Below are 9130 nucleotides of genomic sequence, written 5' to 3'. Positions count from 1 at the left end.
TCCACCCTTTCACAAGCCTTTTGGTTCTGCGTTTATTCCGAACTACACACCGCACTTCCCAACTCTTGCCACAGCATTGAAGCATCAGTGTTTGGTCCTCAAATGGTAGATATACATCAGCATATACTCTTGGTATGTCCTGATTGCTGTAGGAAAGTGTCAAAGTCCACTGAAAATAGCTCAAGCTGCAAGTACTTGCATCAAGATTGTAAATTTCTTCAAGGCAATTTGTTTAGAGCCAGCAGTACTTCAAGATTAAAAAATTCAATCTTAAAAAATATTTTTTTCTACTTGGTTTTCTGACTTTATTCAATGTGATATTGACCTGGCCAAGAAAAAAAATGGGAGACAGATTGTGTGGTTTAATTTTGCTTGTAAGGGATTTGCTTGGCTGTGGAGTGGAAAAAAGATAGTGATTACTAAAAGGTCTCAGTTCTCAACCCACTGTTTCAGTTCCCCTATCCCTGTTTCTGAAGTTGTAGCTCGCTCCCTCATAAAGCTGGGAAATGCCTGTTCTTCAACAACATACTTTCAAAATGAAACATAACTGCAATAGAAGACCAATCCAAAAACAAAGTTTCCAAGCTCACCATAGCCATTTTTCCATGAATATTGCTCTTCGTTATGATGCATCCATAGATGGGAATTGTAGAACTATTAGCTCGGACTCTCTCTTTCAGTTTCTTCATCTGCACACAGGTGAGACGGGTTTCCCGTGGGAGGATGTAACCTTGACAATGTAATTTCTGATCTTCTGGATATATAGAGTCTCCTACGCAGAAAAAGTGAAAGAAATGTGTAGTCAATAATCATGATCAGTAATGTAAAATCCTACTCAAGTTGGTTCAACATGGTGACTCATAACCTGATGTGTCGGATGGGGAGGTTGATGAACTAGGAATGACATTCATATTTCCCTCCCTTTGCTTCCATGCTTCCCTTTTACTACCAGGGGATTTCACGGGAAGCTCTTCCCTTCTTTCTCTCCCACGGATATGGTTTCTCTTGACATGGCATGGCGGCATTTTCTCGCGACAACTAAGATCAAATATCAAAACCTTGAATCGAGAAGTCCCGTCGTACTTGAATACCAATAAGTCCCCCATGTTCAGTAACAAACTCCTTCCATCCCGTTTGAAGGACTACTTTGCCCAAACTCTTGGCTACTTCAACATCAAAAGTGTATCCACAGCGCGATTCTAGCTTAGCACTGTTTGCTATTAGCCCTCTGAAATGTTGCTCGAATTTATCAGGTATGACCTGCAGCAATATCCTCAAGAAGTTGGCTGATAGTGCAACGATTTCCATGTCAGACGTCATAACAAACAAGGAGTAGTTTTAGTACTTAGTTTGTCCATCTAAGGACCGAGTTTATCTCTAGGAACTCTTAAACTATATTAATACGATAACATATTAAAGAATCAATAAATATTCTCAGGTTGCACAAGCATTCATCACAAATGAAAAATATTCAGCATATATAGCTTCAGAACAATTATATGGCACATGTATCTTGGGTTTCAAGTTCTATCACCAGATGTCCAGGTCTGGCTAAATCTGCATCTATAAGAGCCCAAATCCTTGTATTCAGGTTTCTTCTGGGACTTGGTTTTGGAGCAAATATAATGAACAGAGACGGGAGATGATGGAATTGCTAACAGAATACCTCCACTTCTGAGAAGACAGAGTTGGTGCTCACAGCAAAAATTAAAAGAGAACACCTCCCAAGAACAAGAACAAAGTTGACTAGTAAACTTACCAATCGTTCACGAAAATCACCAACCAGAACCTTGAAGAAATACTTGTCCTCGTCATCATTGTGATTCGAACAGAAATCTGCATTCCTCTCCCTGCTACTCTTACCAGGCTTTCTCATCCTTAGCACACCTACATCAAAGACAGGACATGCCAGAACAGAACGAAGGAAGTTGGAGAAGTACTAGACAGAAGGGTACATAATAATCGCAATGAAAAAAAAAACTAGAGATAAAGTTCATGAATGAATGATAATCTTTGATCATTTTGGGAAAGCCCAAGCTACGGAAGAAATATGGAGCACGGAGTACCTGCAGGTTGTTGATGATGATGCCAAGCCCAAGCTTGATGATCGATAACACGACGAGCCTGTCAGGCGTCAGAGACTGACCAAGCCTTGGACCACCTCACCTGGTGGAATAATGGAGACGCATAGAGGCAGGGACAGTTAAACTCAGTAAATATATTTGCCGTGTCTAAATCTCTGCACTTTCTTCTCATTATGTATATTATTATAGTATTAATACAGCATGAGTAGTGGTGATACTACACGTTCCATCTTCTAGAATTAGGCTCTATCATTGACATGACACACGAGTAAATGTAATGATAGCACTAGGCTATGTCATTAACGTATCGCTAAAAAGCCAGACTGAAAAGTACGGTTCGCTAATTTGTTGTGAGAGAAAAAAACTATATTATGGCTGATAAGCCAGACCGATAAGTTCAAGCGAACTGGTCACATTGCCAAGTCCCAACTACCGGTTGTTTTAACTCGCAAATGGGTAACGCTCTGCGTTCACATCGTCTCAACTCTCAAGGGGTGCAATATAGGTACAGCCTTGAGTCTTGGCGCATGAGCTAGTGGCAAGCAATTCAAGCGTCGCCATTATTAGACATACATACTCCACTAATCATCGGGACCATTAGCAATTCAAGCGTCGCCATTCTAATAGCATATATGGAGCTAGCATTGAAGCACATTGATTGACGGTACTGCACCTTTTGCATGAGGATGTATTGATCACCGGTATTGTTGCACGTATTCTTTTTCCCCTTTCATCCATCCGAGTTCTGGAGGAACCATGCAGCATGGCATTTTCCAAGCCCATATTCACAATGCTCTAGTGTACTATTCTCTAATTTTGTGAGTGGCAGGATCTCTTTAATTTTTTCCCGGAGACCAAACATGTTGGAGTAAACGCCCCAATTCCATTTCGACGGTCGTTCACCCATTTCCAATTAGGCAAATGATCCAACCGAACGAGTCCACCACGGTCCCACGCGCACATGTCTCGGCACCCCTGAGCTTGCCGCTAGTTACGGCAGCGACTTAGCGGGCACCGTGTTGAAATTAATATTATCATCGCAGGATCTTAAACCAGTCTAAACATGATCACTAACTCAACTTAGTGTGGAAATTAGATTTTAGATACTGACCAGAGCACGTAGATGCCATCTGAGGTAGCAGGGTTGATGCAGATGAAGTAGTCGTACTTCCAAACCCCTCGCAGCGAGTCGAGCTTGTAAACCCCTCACAACGTATAATAGATCGGTTTGATAGATTTAGGTGTTTGAATTCAGCTTTGGTCTTATTGTTTATATACAAATGGTGGGGGTGGAATGGAATCCAGATAACACACCGAAGCGCCGAACTAAGGCCTTGTTCGGCTGGTCTATAAGCCGCTTGTGTTTAGTTGTTGGGAGAGAAAAATACTGTACCATGGCTGATAAGCCGGTTTATATGAGAAGCCGAACATGGCCTACGACGTCCGGAACGGACGGGTGGACACTTTTTTTTACGTTGAACAGGAGGGGCGCACCCCTACTGGTATTTATTGAAAATAAGAGTACAGTATGGAAAATAACAAAACAGGGTACAATATGGGATATAGAAGAGCCTAACAAAATGGGCTCAAGAAACAAAAAAGGAAATGAAGAAGATGAGCTCTAAAACACAGATTAAGGGCCTGTTTGGTTCCATAGACTAAACTAAAATGTGGACTAAAATGCCCACTTTTAGTCCCTAAAATGCCAAACACATGGACTAAAATTTAGACTAAAGGGTTTAGTCCTCTAGTCTATGAGGGGGTGACTAAACTGGACTAAAGTGTTCTGGAGACAATCCTGCCCCTCGTTACTCCCCATCCCACCCGTGGCCAGCAGCTGTAATATCTTCATCTCAACAGGGGTAATATTGTCTTTATACAACTGCATTAATGGACTTTAGTCCCTGGAACCAAATAGGGTCCGGACTAAACTTTAGTCCAGGGACTAAACTTTAGTCCGTGGACTAAAGGAACCAAACAGGCCCTAAACAAGGTTGTTTAACCATGATTCCACTCCTGGAAAGTAACTTCGTTTTGCGCGGAACAAAAGCAGCGCAAACTCTGATTTGAATGCCCCTTTTGCCTGTTGCAATGATGGGGCCTGTTATTGAAAATGAGCCCCTTTCTCATTTGCCATATTGTCCAACACATTATTATAATGATCTCCATGAAGAAAGTGTCCCCTTGATGAGTTATCTATAAACCGAGCCAATTCCAACAAGCTGTTGCAAAAGGGCATCCCACTTCGTTGGCTTCTGCATCCAGTCCCTCGCTTCCTCCTTCCTTCCGCGCTCGTGTCCTGCGCCTACCTCGACGCGTGGCCATGGCTATCTCCCTAGCCAGCAGCGGCACACTCCCCTACCCCGACGTCCTCCTCGCCCACCCCGACTGGCCCTTTACCCCACCACGGCGGCGCCCCTCCCACCACCCCAACGTCCTCACCCACCGAAAGCACCCAACGCCCGTGGATCCGGTGGCCCTCTCCCCCACCCCGGTGAGATCCATGGAGCATGAGCAAGATCCATGGAGGTGGCGTGGTGGTGTTGCAGGGGAGTGAGTGACTGTTGACGGTCGTTAATATCAATTATAAACCATCAATATATCTTATATATACTTAATTCCATCACCAAATATAGGTATAGGGGTTTAAACTAATAAATTTCATGAGTTTTGGTAAATCTATAAATGTAGGAGGGTTTATCCAGAATACCATCAAGGAGGATCTAATCATTGTATTTAGTCACATTTATCTGCGACAAAAACAACTCCAGAAGACTCTAGAAGCCACCAGAAGGCAACCCACAGAAGCAGACCCTGAGAGCATGACATGTTGGGCCGGCTGGCCTAGTGGCCCCACCTGTCAGCCTCTCTTTGCTACGACGGTTCTCCACTGCCTTAAGGATTAAATCTACGCCGTTGCTTTAAGTCGGTTCATCCAACGGTGATCGAGGGAGTTGACGCGGATCAATGACGTGGCAATGCCTTGCCCCCTACTCCATCTCCTCTATATATAGCAGCCCCTACCCCCTCCCTGAGGCATAAGTCAGAGCAGAAGACAGAGACCAAACCCTAATCCTCAAAGCTCCACAATAATCTAGGGCATAGCTAGCTAGGTTAGATCTAGAGAGAGGCATGCTTCGCTTGGATTTCTGATCATGTCAAGAGCGTGGCTTGGTATAACCTTTGTACCCCCCTCTTTTGTATCTCTCATTACTTTATATGTTTGCTACAATTGTTATGATATTGTTCTTAATATCATTCATGTTCCTAGTTATTATGTTTATCGTCTACTTTGATTATATACTTAGTATAGCTAGATTATCATCATATTCAAACATAAGTTCGTATAGTGTTCATTCTAATGATCACGGGGTGAGTGGTCGACATTGTGTAAGCATGGTGCTTATACATTGTTTACCTGTGGATACATCCTATATTCCGGGCCATGTGGTAGATCATGGATGTGACACTCCCGTTGAATCCTTTGTAGACCACTTCCCGAATATAGGTCAGCAAGTAGGATTTAGTTACGAAGGAAGACATGCTCTATTCTTAATTTTCCTTAGTAATATCCCTTATGTGTAGATATAAAGTTGATCTTAGCCATGATTACTAATTGTAATTGCACTAATCATCATATGCTTTGACTTGTAATTAAGAATGACTTAGGAATTATCTCTTTAATATCTACTTAGTCATGCTAATGTCATAGAAAGGAGTACTCTGAGTGATTAGCTATTCATTATCAACGGTCAATTATCATGTACTTATCATATATATCTTATCGTGACTTACCCATACTTAAGTTAGATTGTAGTTAAACTCATACGTTTCCCTCAGCGGTATCTGTGCGCTTGTGAATTTATCTATGTGCGTCTAAAATATACCAACAAACTTTCTGATGCCGTTGCTGAGGAAACGGTTGCTGAGTTAACTATGAACCTAGCTTAACTATTTATCTTTTGTTTTATTTTGTTTTAATTTTTCCTTTAGCATGGATAACACATCTATGTATCAATATGCTAAACCCACAAGTGCAAGCCTAAAGCCACCAAAACCTTCAGAGCTTATTATAACACCTGGTATGAGCTATGCTCGTGTTTAATAAAATTAATTCGGGAACAATCCTTTTCAGGAGAAGGTGATGAAAACCCATACTCACACCTATGGGAGTTTGGACAGAACTGTGTATGCTTGCATATTGCTGGCATGTCTGACGAGACCTTAAGATGGAAGTTGTTTCCGTTCTCTTTGACAGGAAGAGTTAAACAATGGTATAGTTGAACTGTAGGAAGTATGCAAGAAGATTAGAAAACATTATGCTCTAAATTTTGTTTATGTTTCTTTCCTATCTCTAGAGTGGTTATACTTCGAAAAGAGGTTCTAAATTTTAGACAACTAGAAGAAAAATCTCTTGGCACATTATGTGAACGTATTAATAGTCTTATCACCACTGGCCCAAACCTTGCTATTTCAGACCCAATGCTCCTTCAACATTTTTATGGGTCTTAGCAAGGATTCTACGCAATCCCTTGATCAAGCCTCTAGAGGAGCTTTCCTTTGTTTGTCTGTTAGTGAAGCAAGGACTATCCTTGATAGAATTATTGGAAAGACTCTCTACACTAGCATTCATGATGAGCTCCCCAAGGATGAGAAGGAATCTCCTGAACAAATAGAGGAAGTTTTGATAGCCAAATCACAACCACTCCAATCCCAAGATTTAGCTATCAATTTCGAACCATCAATACCCCAAAATCCTTCAAGAGAAGAAGAAATTCCACCTTTAGAAATCCCTGTTGAAATTAAGGAAGATCTTTTTATGCTGATATTGGGAAAATCTTAAACTCTTTGCTACATAAAAGACCTTCGAGCGAATATAATTTAAATCCCCTCAAGAAGGGATCTCTTAGAAAACCTCCTTATTCTCATATAGGACATTGGGAAGGACTCAAGGGTGGCATGTCAAGTGACACCATAGAAGGAGAGCCAAGCCATCTAGAAGCCATTCCTATCTTCTCCCCTTTTGTGCCCACAACTGATATAAGTTTTGAACCCATCTCTAAACCCATCCTTGACCTCAATGATCCCTCTTATGCTCTTTCTCCTAAGTATTATGATGATCCTAGAAATCCACTAAGACACCCAAAGCATAGGAACCATAAAGACAAGGATGACCAAGAAGAGCAACGACAACGACTAGAGCATTCATGTGTCATTGCAAGTATTGAATGGTTGGATGAGGCCGAAGCTCTAAGGATAGAACCCAAACCTGTTTTAGATCCAAACAGTGAGTTTAAGTCAATCTCCTTAATAAACATCACTCATCCAAGTTTAGAGGAGGCCTTAGACAAGATCAACCCGAGAGTCACCAATCCAAGAGAAATCTTGGATAATAAAATATCCAATGAATGGCATAGGCATGAAATGATGGAGACAATGTTTTTGCCCATAGACATTCATGAAGAAACAACCTTGGAGCCTGAAAAGGAAGATGACATAGACGAGCATGGAAGTTATTTCATGAACACCTCATCAATTCCATGCTCATATGAGAAATCTCCTGAATCAATTGGTCTCTCCAACATGAGATCTTCAACCCCCTCATACTCCCTATTCATAAAGACTTTAAAAGGGTGGTTGTAGATGAATATGTTTATCATAAATATTGTAAATTTTGTTGGCATGAATCTTGAGATAGGCACCCAAAGGTTGGTGTTGGAGGGAAAACCACTTCACCAATTAGAAACGCAATTCAAAGGTTTTCCAAGGACGAGCTTCTGTCCTAAAACAAGCACTTTTAGGTGATAACATGAGCTTTCACCTTTTGCTATGATACCTTTATGAAATGAGCATATTCCTTTGGGTATTTTTATCACTAACCATTCTAGGTTTAAAGCAAAAAGAATGAAGGATGACGACACAAGGTATGTCCAACCAATTATCATGCAACATTGAATCACATTCATACATGAGAAGTTCTATCATCCAAACTTGATTTTGTTAAAAAATTCAAGTTGGGGGGTGGACTTCTCTAAAAAATCCTATGCCATGTTGCTAATTCATCTTGGTTGTCTCTACCTTTAAGTCATGCTCAATAACAATCATGCCTTTTCATCTTCAATTGAATAAATCTCTATAATGCTTTCATGCTACCTTTGCCTGCTATAGTAAGTTTTGGTTTGGAAGTACTGCACATACTTCCATAGGCATTTCAATTAAGCATGGTGCTTAGGTTAAATATCCTCCCTTAGTCAAATTAGACATGGAGTCTAGTCTGGTTATTGAACTAAAAATTACTTGTGTAGACACTGGATATTTTATTGGACCAACCCATGTAGGAAACTCTCAAATCCAATCTAGGGTAAGTCAAGAGATGAATTCATATCGAAGATGAATCATGCTGAGGAAGTGGACGAACAAATCGATAGGCTATGAGCAACATCAAAGACAACATAGCATTGAGTCTTCCTAAGACTTATGCTAGGATGCTGATGAGAAGTAGGATGCAACCCACCTCGTATTAGACATAATATGCCTGCTTTCATTATCTTCAAAAGGACCAGCTCGCACGTTGGCAACAAGGACCAAGATGTCAAGATCAAAGAGCAAAAAGATGACATAACAAAAGGATGAGAAAGAAATGGTGCAATCTAGAAAACAAGAAGCTCATGAATAGTTTAAACTATGAGGCTAGCCGAACAAGGAAAACTTCAAGCAAAAAGAGAGGGACCATCATGAGTCATCTACCCTTTGTCATAGGTGTCATCACGCTCTAATGACAAAGGTAACATCCTAAGGTAAATGGTCATTATTAAAAAAAGATTTTTCCTTGATTCTGGTAGGCACATAAATAAGAAACAAACATGTTTGGGTTACAACTCCATTACTTGATCTAACCTGACTAACTCAACATGGTCTTTAAGCTTGTTCCTAGAACCACTTTCTTAATCTCATAGTTTTAACCAAATAAGCTAAAAAGTTATACACCTTATCTCTGAAAAATGATAGTCATAATCGTGTAAAGATTAATACCTTATGGACAATCG

General features: G+C 40.7%; 1 pseudogene; it reads right to left on the bottom strand.

Annotated features, from left to right (window-relative positions):
* Positions 1 to 1876, bottom strand: LOC136538292 (putative B3 domain-containing protein Os03g0621600; annotated as a pseudogene).
* Positions 1877 to 9130: the final 7254 nt, after the last annotated feature.

The sequence above is a fragment of the Miscanthus floridulus genome, chromosome 2 (genome assembly GCF_019320115.1).
Source record: "Miscanthus floridulus cultivar M001 chromosome 2, ASM1932011v1, whole genome shotgun sequence".
Taxonomy (NCBI): domain Eukaryota; kingdom Viridiplantae; phylum Streptophyta; class Magnoliopsida; order Poales; family Poaceae; genus Miscanthus; species Miscanthus floridulus.
This window is presented reverse-complemented; position numbering and strand designations above follow the sequence as displayed.